Below are 17,549 nucleotides of genomic sequence, written 5' to 3' on the forward strand. Positions count from 1 at the left end.
TTGTTCATGACTAATTTTTCATTTTTTTAGATAGCTTCCCAGGATCTCAACTTGGTCTCCTCCAAGTTGTTCTCTTCCTAAACTGCCAGGGTTCAATCTACATGTCATTATTTTTATTTTATTTTCAGTGTTAGGGATCAAACCCAGAGTCTTGTACACACTAGGGAAGAACTCTAACTATGAAGGTACATTCCAGACTAACATAACCTTCTTCCTTCACATAGTCACCATGATACAAGGACGTTATTTCAAATAGTATCGCTACAATTATTTGTATATAGTTTTTTTAAAAAATTTGCCAATTGTGGCCTCTTTGGATATTTGAAACTATCATTTAAAATGTTTTTCCAATCACTTCCTTGAAGATTAGGAGCCATTCCACAAGATAGAAATCTATTTTATGTGTCTTTGACATAATCTAAAATATGAAATTAATAACAAGCTCATGTGTCCTTCCATAAACTACAAATATGCTTGTCACTGAAATCTGTTTAATATGTTAGGAGAAAAATGCCAAATAATTATTACTGACTCCATAATGCATGAGAAAATTCCTGGTCTTCATAGTCTTGTGAAGTATTTAGCATTCTGTTCCCTATAAAGTACAAGGGGCTAAAAGAGACCAAAAATATCCAACTTTTATCTAGAGGTTTGGATAGCAAGGGTCACATTAGAAAATGTTACAGCCAGATGCTAGCTGTATTGTTAATCAAATACAATGAATTTTCATTTCTATACAATAACAGTACACACACATAAAACATAGAGAGATTTACTGTGGATACTTGACTTGACACAGTGTCTAGGAGGCAAAACTGGAGGAGATTACTGAACAGCAGGTAGATGTCTGAAGAAGTTAATCACACAGACAGAGCCTGGAGTAGGTTTGTTTCCTGCAGAGTATACGTGCAAGCTTCCTGAGGTAGAACCAAGAAAGCAGACTAGAAAATATTTAGCAGTGCTGAAGCGTTTAAAAACATACAAACTGATAGCCATGACACTGAGATCAGGAGTCCTCCAGTTAGTTGCTCTGTGGTCGATCCTGTCACAATGCATACGTTCGTCAAAACAGCAAACGATACACTTGAAATACATAGAATTTTATGTGTAAATGCTTGTTTATAAAAGAGAAATGAAATTTGCATAGACAATATGGCCAAGATGACTCTAAATTTAATCCTATGAGTAACAAAGAGACATTGTAAACTTATAAAAAAAATGAAATCTGGATCTAAATAACGAAGAGGGGCTCTTTGGGGTTTCCAGACAGAGGTGATTTCTATCTCTTTTTACTAATTTTGTCTAAAACCTTTGCTCTTGGGTGAAAAGTCTTTGTTTTCTTTACTATAGAATAATTTTCATACCTTAGGTTCCTTTTACTTCATAAGGTTTTTCTTTTTTTAAGTATTAAAAATACTGAAGAGGTAGCTCACAGGTCAAGAGCCCTGACTGCTCACCCATAGGCTCTGGGTTCTATTCCCAGCATCCACATGATGGCTCATAGACATTTGTAACTTCAGTCCCAGGGCTCTGACTCTATCTCTGGCTTCCACAAGCACCAGACATTAACAAAGTGTGCAGACATACGTGATGGCAAAACACTCATACTCATAAAATAAAAGTATATTAAAAAAACTATAAAGATACTACCCATATGTTTTGATGTAGATTTTTAAATACAGCTTGTTATATGAAGGAGCCTTAGCTAACAGTGTGTCTAAAGGCATTTAGCATTTAGTTCTCAGATAAAATGATGAAAAGAGACTTTTGTCACGTCCAGTGGTTTGGGAAGGAATGTCGGGCTACAGAAGGGGTTCCTGTCAGACGCTAACAGACTCAACAGCTCCTCAGACAAAGTGGACATTTTTCTGTCAGAGGAACCCACTGCTCCATGGAGAGTCTCAAGTAATCCCAGCTGCAGCAGGATGTGGGTTGCCAAGTACAGACACAATCTGTCCCCTCTCCTAAAATGAGGTTCTCATTATTCTTAAGGAGCCACACACAAGCTGTTGGCAATTTGCTCAAGTGAGGAGCAAGCCATATTGACTCAGTGGCAATATTTCAAAGTTCAAAGAGCAACACAAATTGAATATGCTCACAGCACCAACTCCCCCAGCCCTTTTGGACCTGTCTAATAATAGCCGAGACAAACGAAAAGATTGATGACTGTCACAGACCCCAGCAGTCAAGCCTCACTTGTGCAAGACAGAACAGGAAGAGGGACCGTTTAGTAACTCAGCTTACTCAGAGCTGCATTGCAACAGTTCACCAAGCAGCTGCTGTGGCTGCCAGCTGCCACTGGGTTTACCAGGCTTCAGAAAGGATTCGTGAGTGTCTGCTAAGGCAGTAGTAAGTGACCGTGTCTGCAGGACATAACAAACTTTATAAAATAAAATAACAAACCAATTTGGTAAGAAAAGTACATAGAAGCACACGAGAGAACAATTCATAAAAGAACAAAAATAATAAATGTATTAGAAAAAACTGGACCTTAACATTAAGCTCAACCTCCCTTCAAAAAATAAACAAAGTTGGAAATTTTTTCCCATTAAGTTAATCAGTCAAGGTTTTATACATACATACATACACACACACACATACACACACACACACACACACACACACAGTGAATTTGAAATAGACATGAATTACTATAAAGAGAAAATATTTGGACAAAATTCTTAAAAGCTGTTTGGCAGTAAGTACTTGTTGTTTGAAAATAGTCAAAAGGAAAACCAAGACATTCTCTGTGTCTAAATTGTTTAATCTGGCCTTTTATGTGGAAAAGAAATATTTAAAAAAAAACAAGGGAAAATTTAATAAATATGATGATAAAAGAATTAGCACTTAAGAAAACCATCCACCAGAGCATGGTGGTACACATCTTTAATGTCAGCACTCCCAGAGTTCAAGGCCAGTCAGGTGAGTTCCAAGATAGCCAGGACTACATACTGAGATCCTGTCTTTTTTATTTATTAAAAAAATAGCATTTGGAGACTGGAGAAATAGCTTGGAAATTAAATATAAACACTGCACTTACAAAGGACCCTGATTTGGTTTCTAGCACCCACATTGGTTGGTTAAAAGTCATCTGTTAACTTCAGGTCCAGGTGTCAAATGTCCTTTTCTAGACTCCTGGGCGCCTGCACTCACATGGGCTTATGGTCACATATAAACACATGCGTACACATAATTAAGAATAAAATAAATATGGAACTGAAGAGATGATTTAGTGATTAAGTGAACGTGGTGTTTTTGCAGAGGACCCAAGTTCAGGTCCCAGAAATCACATTGGGCAACTCTCAATCACCTGAATCTCCAATTCTAGAAATATCTGACATCCACTGCTGATCTCTGTAGGCACTGTGCACAAAAACACACAGTCACATGCATGTGCACAGACACATGATAGATAGATAGATAGATAGATAGATAGATGAATAGATAGATAGACTAAAACAATAAAATAAATTTTTAAATATGGAAAGAAACCATGTAGTTTCAAGTAAATATTCTGTTTCTGAAAATGTTCTTGGCATCAACAGGGTTTTTTCCTTGTTATTGTAGAATTAAACCAGAACAAGATAGTATATATGATTATTATGAATATTTTAATTTCAAATAAAAAATCTCAAGACACAAACTTGCACACATATTATGGTTACTACAAATAAAGATATGTTTTATATAAACTGCTTATAGATGGAAATAATCTAACATCTTTATGTGAGTGTAAGTGCTTATGTACATGGGTGTACAGTCATATGCTATGCACATGCCCATACGTATGGAGACCAAAGGACAAACTTAGCTGTGGGTTAGCGGGAGACATTATCTATCCCCGTATGGGTGGGGTTTGGTTTAAGACAGGGTCTCACTGACCTACAGCTCACCAAGGGAGACTAGATTGGTTCAATGGTGGACCTTAGGGATCCACCCTGTTTCTTCCCCTCTAGTACTTCAATTATAAACATGTGCCACCAAGCCTGGCTTTTCTTCCCACGGGACTTAGGGATAAAATTCTACTTCTCATGTTTGTATAGCTAGTTCTTCACACATTGAACCATCTCCCCCATCCTGTCTGACTTTACAACAGTGGATAGACTTTGATGGTGAAATTATGGGTATTTTTTCTTGCTTTCTCTACTGTGTAAACACAAACTTCTGCTTAATATAATTTCATCATATTTACTACCTCCATCTTCAGATGTTAAATTAGAAAAATGTCTGAGCTACCATATTCATCTTTTTATTTTTTCAGAAAATATTTATTGAGTTCTCCCTATGATCACAAAACACTAGCTACCTGAGTAGAGATAATTACATATGAGGCATATTTCACACTCTCCAGGAGCATATAAAAATACAAGAGGATAATGCAATAGCAATGTAGACTCATCATAAATTAGATGAATTGCATTCATCTGCATATGGTGGCCTTGTACAAGGTGAAAGATGAAGCCAATCTCTGGGGGCCTGTGTTCCTTCCCCGGATACTAGTAATCCAGGTGAATTTCCTGAAGTAACAATTCTACAGTTGCTGACAGAATCTGGACTCAAGATAATAGCAGAACTAATCCAGATCTAGAAAACATGCCAGTCAGAGAGACCTGCAAACCTGAACTCTGGCCTTCTTAAAACTCCATCTGGCTGTCTATAACTAGTTTTATCCTTGAACTATCTTTACAACCTTTAGAAACTCCCCATCTGTCATTTTGATTATAAACTCAACCCATTTCAAAAATTAACTTAAAATAGTACTTTCTTTGCAGGGAGTTCAAAAACTTTTGAGGTGGCTCTTTCCGTGTGCGGAAAATTTGAGCCACTCGTTAGTGTGACCAACCATTGGTCATTGAACCAAGCATTAGACTAATGCATCTTTACACACAAATAAGGAAGACCCCACCCCTTGAAGCACTCAGTGGTGCAAATGGAAAGGTGTGAACTGTACAAAGTGAGGGCCTTATGCAGGGATTTAGATTCTGCCACACACTGGAATAGACACCAAGGAAGGAGCAGTTCCTTCTGCTTCTCCAATGATCTGGTCAAGCTAGATGGCACCGAGCAGACATTTTAAAACAGGGGAAGACATCTTTCTAAAACAGAGTAATGAAATCAGAATATGTGTGTCATGGGAGCAGAAGGAAGCAGGTGGAGAGAGGACAGGGAGAGCAGTTGGAGAGAGCAGAGGCTTGGGGAAAGATCAACAACAAGATGTGTGTGAAAATCCCGTAACATAACAAGACCTGTTCTGTTTTATATTAAAAGTCACTGGGGGGGGGACTTGCTTAAATTTTGAAGCTCCACAATGTACATTTTGTATTATTAATGTAGAATATGTGAAGCCAAGTACTTCCGTAGAGGACTCTCTTGAGTTTGACTTCATCTTCTTCCACGCCTTGTTTATCTGTTTTATAAATGGTATTGTTTTTGTGCATGTGCTAATACCTGATGTGAAGCATGTCAGAGAAGTTAGTTATGATCTGGACAGTCATCTGATAGTGATAAACTGAGGCTCAGGTTTACTGAGCAAATCATAGCCCTGAGCAGTAGTTTCAGAAGGAGAACAGCAGCCCAAGCCATGGAGACATTTCCTTGTTGCTCTTACTTTCTGTCAATACCAGGTACCACTCATCAAAGTTTTTCTTTTTCTTCCCCTTTTCCTCCTTTTCTCCCTCCCCTTATCCATTTCTTTTTCCTTTTCAAACAAGGCCTCAGTAAGCATCCCAGGTTGGCTTTAAACTTATCATCACTCTGCCTCAATCTTCCTAGTCCTAGAGTTACAGATGTGCGACTCCATGCCCAGTGGTAATAGCCACTTTTTGATTTTGAAAACAAGCCTTCTAAGTGTCTTATCTAGAACTTAGCATTCAACTATCATTGATTCTCACCTTCTTGAGTAGCTATGAGCCTCTGCATTCACCCCTGGACACAGTGGTGGAAGATAAGGGTAATTAGATTGTATTGCATTCATGTAGAGGATGTATCCATGTATATAAATGCCCAAAACAAAATCAACTAATAGAAAAGAGAATCTGCTTACTAAAAGAAAAATAGCCATGTACTTTGATTATAGACAGAAAGAGCCAACATGATTTTAACACGGAGATGAAATACTAATGGTAGATGTAGATCACAAAAGTGGGAAGGAATGGGGAAAACTGTAATACAACATGAATTTCAAAGAAGGAGCCCACAAACCTTCATTTGGATGGCAGAAGACTTTAACTAGTTCCAATGAAGGGATTGGATTAGTTGATCCCCATGGTAGCTGTGTTTCAAAAATATCTGTCAAACTGTTGAAGTGCCACATAAAATAGTTTTATACAGATTCAATCCTGTTTACAAAAAGTTGATCATCCCCATGGAGAACACAAACAGTAAAAATAGACCACAAAACCTGACTCAGATAGCCATCTAACTTCACAATGAGTTCCTCAGGGAGCCTGTGTCCTCCACATTGGAAGTTTCATTAAAATACAGGACAGATTATCATCTGCTGGGAAAGTATAAGAACACTTCTACCCAAAGGAAAAGAGATAGACTAGATAAAATTTTAAAGTAATTGCTAACCTTTCTAGACAGGCTGTGAGTCAGTGGCCAAATGTCCTTCCCGCCTGTACTTGGACCAGAGACTGCCCCTTTCTCTATTTCATCTTAACGTCCAGTTATTTTATTGTTGATTGAATTTCCATCTAACCTATGGGGAGACATAAAAATGAAAGAAAACCCCAAAGAAACTTTGACATTGAGTTCTTTGCTAGTGTAAATTTTTGCTCTGAGCACAGATTATAACAGGAGAAGACAAACATTGTAGCTGAAGCATGATTTGGATTCTCAATGTACACTTGTGCCCCCACTTCTCCATGCAATAGAAACAACCTGATTGCAGAACAGAAGTGGTTGCTCAAACTACATTACAGAGAAGGGTTGGTTCTACATAACCTCTCAACTTAGATTTTCAGAATCAGGTTTTTTCACTCCAAATCATACTCCACGATGATTCCTTTTCTCTCCTATATACCTTCCTCAAACTCATTTTTAAAAGTCCGCCATGAAGCAGGTATGATTCTAAGGTGACTTTAGAGAAATATCAGGGTGTAGCTCAGTGACCTACCTATCTATCCCATTAAAAGCAGCACAGCAATCAACTCCCTCTCAATTGAAATAGGCAGAGGAGTGCTTGGGGCTGATCTGAATTACTTAGCACTGATGGCCCCTACTTTATTTTGCTCATCAGGAAGCCAAAGAGAAAGGTGCATTTAGCACTTACAACCTAAAGAGAATGCCTCAAGTTTAAAGATTGTAGTGTTTTTTTTTTGAAAAAAAAATCAATTTTCATTGATCAGGATTAAGTTCTTTTATAAGTACTACCCCACACATAAGCTTCTTAAATTGTGCTCAGAAAGAAGAAACTGTTAATTTCCTGAGCTTCAAATGTGTTTGAAACAAACGATATTTCAAAAAAAAATGATATTTCTAAACTTATTCTCTTGAATGTCATTTATCCTTGTATCCTACATGCCATACTGACTGGAGGAAATGAAGCTCCCCAAACCCAGGATGGACAGAACACAGCTTAGTCTATCTAATCCAGGAAGAAAGATGCTTTCTCCAAATCTCTCTAGTAAACTTTAATCTGTAGGGATAAGTCCCGCCCCTTGGGGGGCGTGTTCGCCTCCGGCTAATGTTTACCTATAAATTTGGCAAGCCTGCTCCCAGCCATCTCTTCTGCTTTCCTGGTCTCCGCGGGAACGGTGGTTCTGTAAGTCTATTTCTACATTAAAGATATATATTTACAATCTGTCTGCATTCGTTTACGCCGTTACACTAATCTATCTCCCTGTGAGAAAGATCAGGAGAATGTTACACTTAAGCTAAAGTTCTTCTAACACACCCTTAGCACTCAAAAAACTCATTATCCCCTGGGTTCAGCGACAAGAGCTACACCTGAAAAATACCACATTAATAGCAAAACAACAGTGTAGTTAGTCAACTAACCCGAGATGTTCTTGCTCTTCAAATACTGCAAGGTATGCCTGCCAGGTTAGGTCACTAACTAAAATACTTTTGTACATTGGGCAAAATGAGCCCAGACGGAAATAAAACAAAAGGCCGGTGCAGCATGGCAGGTAAGAGCACAAGCGTTTGGAGTCAGACAAACCTAAGACCAAATCCTGACACTGTACTTGTCTGAGACCTTGAACAAATTCTCCCTGAGGCATTGTATCACCCAACGAAAGAGGATCAGAGCAGTTAATTCACATGTAATTGCTCATTAAATAGTAGTTATTATTTTCATTATTATCTTCCCCAGGATCACAGAAAGCCTCTATTTTATACTACAAATCCTTCAAATGCAGTTTCCCTTACCCCATAATCTAACCTTTAAATACAACGATGTAATTAAGAGTGGGATTAAGATCACTGTCTATTTTCAAAAGAGTAGAATTAAAGCCATTTTTAGAGAAACCAGAAATCACCTTCTATAACACCCTGGGCCAGAGTGCTGTTCCAATTGATTTCTCAGGCAATCTTTCGAACTATGTCAGCTATACTTTGGAGAGCATCCTCTCAAAGAACAGGGATTGTCTTCCAATCATGGCTAGAATGGAGGAAGGACAGGAAAGTGAAGGAAATGTGGTTGGGTCCCACATGAGGTATACCCTGACTTTCTAATTACTTGTATTTTGGGAACGACCATTTATTTGTACAAGAAGGAGAGGCAGTGTGGATGGATGTGGGGAAGGAGTAACAGGAGAAATCGCAAGAAATCACAAACAGAAACAGTTTTCAAGATTGACAGCTTCTCTTGGGTCTTCCCAGGGGAGCCAATTAGTGCCAGTGGCTGAGGTGGGTTTGGTCTTATACTCTCTACACTCACACCCACATGTGTTGTACCTCCCTCCAAAGGAGCAGCAAAGCTGAGATTAATGAGACTTTGGACTAGTCATCCCTCAGAGAGTCCTGCCAAGGATGCTAAAACAGATGTCTTAGGGTAACCTACAAGGAAAGTCCCTTCGATGCTATTCCCGTATCGGATATCTAGAAATGTCAAAATAATGATTTGGTTTCTTCTTTTTTTTTTCCTGTTTCTTCACTCCTTATCATCTGGTTGACCATTGTCTCTAGCTGCTGAGCATGACTCTTCCATGAGTGAATTCATAGGTCTCCATGCCAAAAAAAACAAAAAAACAAAAAAAAAAGATATGGCAAGGACTGGCAGTGTCTCTGGCATCGTTGCCTTCCTTGGCAGTGAATACAAGAGTCATCAAACAGTTAATGCAGTTTAAGCAACATCTGGGAATCTGCCCAGCCCAAATGCTGCTGGATAAAATGTATTCAGTGTTTCCACTGCTTCAATATGCCAAGTTCAGAGTGTCTTGTGAATCAATTTAGTAAAGCCTCAGACAGACAGACACAATTCTTTTTCCTCTCCTACTCAATAACAATCCTCATGGTCACAGAAGGGAACATATCTGGTTGCGACTAAAAATGACAAGCAGCAAAAGCTGAAATAAAAACCATGGTGAGCATAGCACTGCATAAAGGATTCTAAAAAGGAAAAAAAAACAAACACATTGAGATCTTTGCTTTTGAAAAGCAAGTAAGAATAAAATTAAGATATTGGTTAAAAAATACAGGAGAAAAATAGAAGCTAAACCGTATCTTCATAGTCTCTTAAAAGGAAAATAAATAAAGATAAAATCAGGAAAAACTACCTCTCCATAGGAAACCAGATGTGATTTATAATTTTAGATGATGAGAGTTCAATTAGAAGAATTGCTAAATGTAATGTGTGGAAACAAAGATTTATAAGGAGGGCAATGGATGCTTCGAGATGCTGAGACTCAGTGATCTACAGGGTCCTCATATTTCCCCTCCAATTCCAATTGTCATGAATAAAAGAGAAATACAAAAATTTTCTAACCTTTATAGTGGATCGGATTTTCCCTGACATGATTTTATTATCATAGCTGAGGTGAGTGAGGTAAGTGACTACTGATAATTTGGTTTCAGTAAGAAGGGGAATGGAATGTTGACCTTGTGAACAATGAAGCAATCACAGAATTCCCTAAAAAGAAAGAAAGAAATTTTCTCCTTCCCCTACACCATCTTCTCTCTTTAGCACACCAACTTTCTCTCTGAAAAAAATTTACTTTGAAAAAGACAGCCTAAAAATACGTACATACATATACACAGACACATCAATCCATCTAGTCATTCATTCTTTCATCCTAAGCATTTTATTTTGAAGTAATTCTTTACATAGACTAGGGAGTCTCAGAGGTGTTAAGTCACCAACATTTGGTAACGTTTGAATCCTCAAAAGGATTTCAAGCTAGAGAGGTGGGTTATGTTACCATCTATTCTAGACCTATTCTAGGCCTGCAATATCCAGTCTGAACTTGGAAGAACTTGGCTGTGCTGCTCAGGACCTGTGTACCCTTCTCACAGAAGACCTCATCCCATCCAGATGCTATGGCTTATATCTTAACTATTTCACAAAGGCCGGGTACTAAGATACGAAACTTTCCCCTTCCCCTACAGCATCTTCTCTCAGTAGCCAGTGATCTCTAAAAGCTGAATCCTTAAGTTGTAGAGGGAGTCTAGCAGGGGGAGGTTAGGTCATGCATTTGAAGGACTTTACTAGTCCCTCTAGCCCTGCCCCCAATCTGCCCTCCCCTCTCAGCCATCTTGGAAACAGGTTTCCTACCCCATGTGTTCTCTGTCAGGATATCAACTAACCAAATGCCCAAGAGCAACAAGGAGAAGTGATGTAAGCTGAAACCCCAAATCAATCAAAAATCAAAATAAAACTTGGAGTTTCCTATCCCACATATTTTGTCATGGTGATAGAAAGCTGACTAACTCATCAGATTACAGGCTAGTAAATATTTTATAGATGAAGAGAGAGCAGTCAGTAAAACCTTGACCAAGAGGGCCTGTGAGATTTGTTTATTCACGTATTCAACAGATAGGGACACACAGGGACCAGAGATAGAAATTGCGGGTGTACTTCTTGCCCTGTGCCAATTACAGGAGACCAGGCATCCATTTGAACTGTGGAAATGATACTTGTGAATGTAGAAAAGCTGAATGCACTACGTTTTAATCACCGAGTTATTTTCATCCTCCATGCTGGGGATAGGAACATAGTTGAATACATGATACCAATAATGAACAGATTAAATTTACAACAAATCATTATCACAGAAACTTTCTGCCCAGGTCTAGGCATTGCATGTATATAAGTCACATGAAGACTGGAGTCAGAAGCAGTGTGAACGAGCAGAGGCTGGATGAGGCAAGTGATGTAAACACCAGATGGCAAGGACTCAGGTTCCCATGACAAGACATGTCTGGCTTGTTTGTTAATTCCACAAACTGACAGGAAACTAGAGCCCAGTACTCAGATATAAAGTTGCCCCACCTGATTCCCATGGTAAAGAAAGATACTTGCCCAAAGACCTTACCCACAAGGGCATAATGGGAAGGACTTAAGATTAGGTCATTCAAGGCTGTATTGCTTTTACCAAAAACTTCAAGGCTAACTTCACAAAAGAGAATTGATTCAGAGGATGGCTCATGGTCCACAGTGGAGGGTTTTTATGACTTGATCAGAAAGACTTGGTCACTGAGACAGAACTTACCCAGAAGATCTCCTCTTTCTCCTCCCATCCCCCTACTTTTTGTATGCCACACAGCTCAGGCACACAATGATTGTCTGGGGTCACCCTAGCCTGCACCCTTTTCCTCAAAGGCTGCTCTGTTACCAAGGTGCCTCATTTTCTCCCCATGATGATATGGGGCCAGCAGGCAGGGTGAGAACTTCCCTGAAACAGTCTTTCTCATGTTTGTCATGAGTAAAGTTGATAAAGACACAACCCTATTCACGTCAGTGATCAGACACTCACTAGCACACATTATAGGTACACAGAGCTGGCTCCCTCCAGAGAGGGCAGACATCTTGAGACCCAGAGTCATTCCCAGGGAGAAGGGGAATGACACTCTACTTGGTGGGCCAAGTGCCTGTCCTGAGCATAATCTTATCATTACTGAGCAGAGGGAGAAACAGTAGAAAAAAATAATCATTCCAGAAGTTTTCTCTCGCTAGGAGTGCAAATGGTTTGTTTTCTCACTGCAAGATATTGGAAAGCTCTGTGGAAGCCGGCTCTTGAGATACATAAAGTGGACTCTGAGTGCTTTTCCTGAGATTTGATAAAGAAGGGAACCTTAGCATTCAATAGTCTGGCAACCCAAAATCATTTTGGGAGAAGAAAAGGTCACCTTCCAAATACTAACTCGCTGGTATCAGTCCATTCTGCTCAGGTCTCTCTTGGCATCCTGCATCACGGCCAGTTTCCTCGCATTGCGGCTGTTCCACCCCTGGGGTGGCCTGTGCGGGTCAGGGTGTTTCTAACGCCTCCCAGAAGGGAGAGGAGAATGTGGGATCTGAGGTTTCTGTGTCTGACCTCTGACAGGATGGATCTGTGGATTCTCCCTCTCCACACATCAACTACCATATTTCCCCCTCGCAAGGCACTAAGTGGGCATGCAATATCATTTGTCAATAAACTTCACGAGGTTTTCTTCTTCATGTTTTTCCCTCTTGTTGCCTGGCTTCTTCCTTTGGGGCCCTAGGAGAGATAAAGACAGTAAGGGCTGAGGCTTTCCCTGTCTGTCTTAGTCATAAGAAGAAGATTGTGGTAAAGAAAAACGCTACAATCTATAATGTGATTTGCTCATCTATGACAGGTCCATCCTTCTGTGACTGATTTAATATGGCAGACTCCTTTCTTCATACTTCTGAGAACTTCCCTTATTAATATTTATTGGGCACAAACCATAATATAACTTCATAAATTTATTGATGAGTAGATTAAAGGACATCTGAAAATCATATCCCAACTACCATCCTTCTGGGGTTACCAGCAAATTTGAAATATAAAAGCCAATGGATACATGTCTATACTGAGCCAAAAGATAAGGTTATCCTTCCCTGTATTATATATTAAATAATGTGCAGGGCATTTTCATTTAGTGCAAGGCACAGCAATTTAATCAAACCTCTGGGTTTCATAACCTTGTGCGGTTTCTTCTCAGGCTGCTCAGGAGCGCTACTTTGTCCTTTCTAATTCTTCTACCATCAGGTAGATCTTACTAAAACAACAATTAAAGAACATAACACTGTGATAAATGAAACTTTATGCTAAGATAATAATAAAGAAGCAATATAAACTATAAAGTATGTATACATTTTGAATACAATTGTACTAAAAATACATCTTATGGGAAGACTAGGGAAATATACCGTATAAGCAAGGTGGCAAAGAGAATTCTTCATCATGGTCAGCTCTAGGTCTTACCGTGTTTGGTACATAACTGCCCCATGTGTGTGTGAGTGTGTGTGTGTGTGTGTGTATAAACATATGTGCTATTACTTTCTGAATTTCATATTTGTATTAATGATATATCAACAAATATTTTTAAATATTTACATGTACATATAAAGTATATGCTGATGAATACTTTACTGTGCATATGTATTAAAAATAATAATAGCACTTCCAAACCACAAGCAAAACATAGCACTTTACAACCTATTTGTTGTAGAAGAGAGCCTGAGCTTGAAGCACACGTACGAAGCTTTGCCTCTTGCTTTATGTGTCTTTGTGTTAAATACTTTGTGGACCTCAGTTTTCTCAGCTGTAAAGATGAAGCTACCCCCTCCTTCCCCACAGGGATGCCCAAAGAGCAAATGCCGAACATCTGCAGAAGCATCTCCCTCATGACTGGTGCTTGGAAGCACACAGACAGTGCCACTAGCCTGATCCTATACACAACCCCTTTTATTCTGTGTGCGGGTCCAATCCTGGGTTTGACTTGGAACACTCTGCAGAGATGACATTGTGGATGCTTTAACAACTTACAAAAAAACAAACAAAAAAAAAACACTGGACAGCTGTTCTTAGATCTATGTTTGAGGCTTTATTGCACCAAAGAGAATGCTCATATTTGCAATATCTGCTGTCTGAAGCAATTTATGATGTTCTGTAGGACTTTCTGACAAGATAAAGGCTTTCCTCATTCACGTACAGTGAAAGACTAACTCTGGTGTGTGTGTGTGTGTGTGTGTGCCTCTTTTTGAAGGTGTTTTCACTTCTGATTTAGGTTTTTTGTTCGTCTTGTTTAAAGAGCCATCTAAAGTTAGGAAACCAATGACTTTTGTAGCCCCAAACTTGACATGAGCTGGAGTTGTCAAGACAGACACCATCCTGGGACTTAGCCCAACTAATGATCCCAGATTAGGCAGAGAGGCACACCGCTGTCTCTGCTGTCTTCATCGGTACCCAGGGTGCCAAACAAAATAGTCAGTCAACTGGAAGAAGAGAAAGAAAATTCTCAATGCAAAATCCAAGTCACCTTGAACACACTAGTTAGAGAGAGTGGGAGAAAATACTGAATTTGAGATTCTGAAAGAAATATTTCTCAGCTGTGGGTGCTACCGCTCATCTTTCCAATCAAAGTGTAACTTTACTGGCATGAGGAGGGGTCAAGCCAACGTAAAACAGCAGCACATGCTAAGGGTGAGGTCCTTCCACATGATCAAAGGGTAGGGGTGCCTTCCAGTGTGGCAGCATTTCAGTCTCAGCACGTAGAACAGAACACGGGTAGCTCATGATGGGGGTGATGTGTGCATAGTGATGCAAGGTCTCCTGAACAGCCTTCGGATCTAGTCCTGCCTCAGCTTCCAGGGTAGCACGGGAGAGCAAGTCCCAGATCCTGCAGTCCCCTAGACAGGGAGCTACACCACTGAAAGGCTCTTGGTGTCTAGGTTCCTACTGAAATTATGTGGTGAGTTTTATTTCTATGGAGAGATGCTCCTATTTTTGAGGAAAGTTTCAAATCCCTTTTATGCGCTCTCCAAAGAGGACCATGGTTCAGAGCCTAACATAGAGAACAACCAAACCACATGAATTCAGGAATTCTTCTTAGGCCTCATTGGTCAGAGCAATGATTTCTGGCTATAAAAATAATAAACACTTGTTAAAGAAAATTTGAAAAAAAATATAATTAGTAATGTAAAAACGGACCATATTTTCACGTTCATCTTGCTTTACTTTTTATTCCTTTAGGTTCAGTTAATCAGTACTCTTTTTGACAAATAAAGGGGGCTCAACATCACTAACATATATAACACCACCAGGAGAGAGTCACCTGGGACTCTGATTCAGGAAGACAATTTGTACCCCCCTGTGGCCTATTAAAGCCAACTGGGACTGTGAGTCACTTTCCACAGGGTCTCTGCCTGTCATTCACGAAGACATAAACTCCCCAAACAGAAACTCTGGACTTTTATTTCAAATGTCACCTTCCTCTTAAATATTTATCACATAAGGCTTGTTTTTTTTCTCACCAGCTATCATTATTGGAAAACAATCTTTCTGAAATTTCAGCTTGCCGAGACAGAATAGAGTTGCTTTTCTTGTTCGACTCTTGGAAAATACCAGTTTTACTGATAGCAGAACGGTGAAGACAATTGAAAGTCCAGATGGTGTCCAGTTGTCAGGGAGGCTGTTATGCCGACATGGGCACACGTTCACTATTACCTGCCACAGACACTCTCCGGTGTGACATATCTCTTCAGACAAAAAGCCCATTTAGTGTGCCAGGCCCTAGTGTTAGGCATGACTGGGACAACTGTCATCAGGTTCACCAAGACACAATTGATGCAATTTCCTCCCTGTAGCTGGGAATTAAGGGAAGAATGAAGCTATTCAGGTTGTTCTCATCTCTAAGCCTATGATTTCATCTTTTAATTCTTTAAGAACTGTCCCATGGTGGGAAAAAATAGGAAAAGATACTGATGGGTTCCAGGAGAGCCAAGGAAGCATAATCCATGAAAAGTTTTCTAGTTAATAATTTTGGAAGTCACTGAAAATATGAGAATAATTAATAGCACAAAGAATTCTCTGTGCTCAGCTGGTTATGGATAAGCCCTTAGATAGCATGATAGGAATGCTATCACTGGAACACATCATTTAAATCAAGCCATAGTGAGCTGCATATCATAGGGAACCATACCCCATGCTAAGATGTGTGTGTGTGTGTGTGTGTGTGTGTGTGTATACAACCTCTGCTGTAAATGGAAATAATTTGAAAGAATGAAATTCCATGTCAAGAATGATGAAGTACCACAATCTTTGCCCTAGTTACAGGAGAGATTAAAATGAAGTGAACCCTGCAAAATAAGATTTAGATAAGCAGGAAGACAAGAAATGAGAAACAGAGTTCAAGTCAACCTCTGGATAGAAGTATGTAAGGGAATGTAGAGAAATAAGGACAAGCATGTCTAGTTTCCAACTAGGTAAGCTGTGGGCCCATTGGATTCCATGGGCAGGCTTCATCCAGAAGAAGAATTATAACAAAACCTGAATTTCCATTGGAATGTGGTCTACTCAGGGACTTCAGCACTGAAGTCCTAGCTTTAAACTGTTCTCAGATTCCATAGATGATGACTTGGCAGAAGCAGGCTGTAATGGTGAAATTCAGATAGTCACTGGGTATAAAATTCCAAAGAAACACTCAAAGACCCCAGGAGATGCTGTCCTGTCTCTGTCCCATATATTTTTCTGATGTTTATTATGGTTTAGGTGAAGTTATGCATTTTCTTTAAGTGAATACACATGTAGAAAATGGACTGCAAATTTTGAAACCCAGTTTTTTCTTTAAGTTTTATAAATACAGCTCCCTGGACCTAGGGATAAATCAAGGCTGTAGATCATATCACAAGTCCGTCACCTGTGAGAGAACAGTGCCAGTCCAGAATCTGAAGGAGTTTTATTACTTTGACCTCATACTTGATTAGGTGTGTGTTGGACAGTCACCATACATGACCCAAGAACTGAAATAGGAAAAAGGTGAGAACTCAGGATATAGAATTCTGTCAGTTGAATCAGACTTCTCCTCCAGGGTTGAAAGAAGCTGGAATCTAGAAAAAGCATGGTTGTGAGTATATTAAAAGTTTAAGTGTTAACTAACACCCTTTAAAATTATATTATGATGCTTTGGGAGAGGAAAGTATGTCACTCAGCCTAATTAGAGGACCCTTCTCTGCTCATTTTATACACACTGTTTCTAGATAGTCAATTATGAGAAGGAGAAGATTGTGAGTACTAAAGAAGTTACAACCTACAAGGTGATTGATTTGTGGTTTTCTGACAGGTCCGCCCTTCTCTGGTTGATTTGCCATGACCAGCTCTTTCTTTTTCACATCTGGGAACTTTGCTTATTAATAATTATTAGGCAAAAGCCATAATACAGACAGACACTGACGCTTCAGGGCATGGGGAACAAGCTAATCTTGTCTCGAAGAAGCTGTTCAGGACAAACAAGTAAACAGGGAATTAAAGTTCAGTATAATTATAGCCCTAGGGATAGTGATCTGGTATGTAATTCTGCCTTGACGGAGGTTGGATCAAGGACAGCATCTATTCAAAGCCAGTATCTTGGAGGAAAACAAGAGAAAGGGTTAGGCAAATAGG

The 17,549-nt window shown here is 39.4% G+C and overlaps 1 long non-coding RNA gene across 1 annotated transcript in view; it reads right to left on the reverse strand.

Moving 5' to 3' along the window:
* Positions 1-6,666, reverse strand: part of LOC121455637 — a 76,383-nt gene extending 69,717 nt beyond the window's left edge. The window contains exon 1 of the long non-coding RNA XR_005975528.1: positions 6,574-6,666. This is a non-coding gene — a long non-coding RNA (uncharacterized LOC121455637). The remainder of the gene's footprint in view (positions 1-6,573) is intronic.
* Between the last annotated feature and the right edge of the window lie 10,883 nt (positions 6,667-17,549).

The sequence above is a fragment of the Microtus oregoni genome, unplaced genomic scaffold (assembly GCF_018167655.1).
Source record: "Microtus oregoni isolate MIOR12 unplaced genomic scaffold, Mior012 000014F_ref0000157, whole genome shotgun sequence".
In the NCBI taxonomy this organism is placed as follows: Eukaryota; Metazoa; Chordata; class Mammalia; order Rodentia; family Cricetidae; genus Microtus; species Microtus oregoni.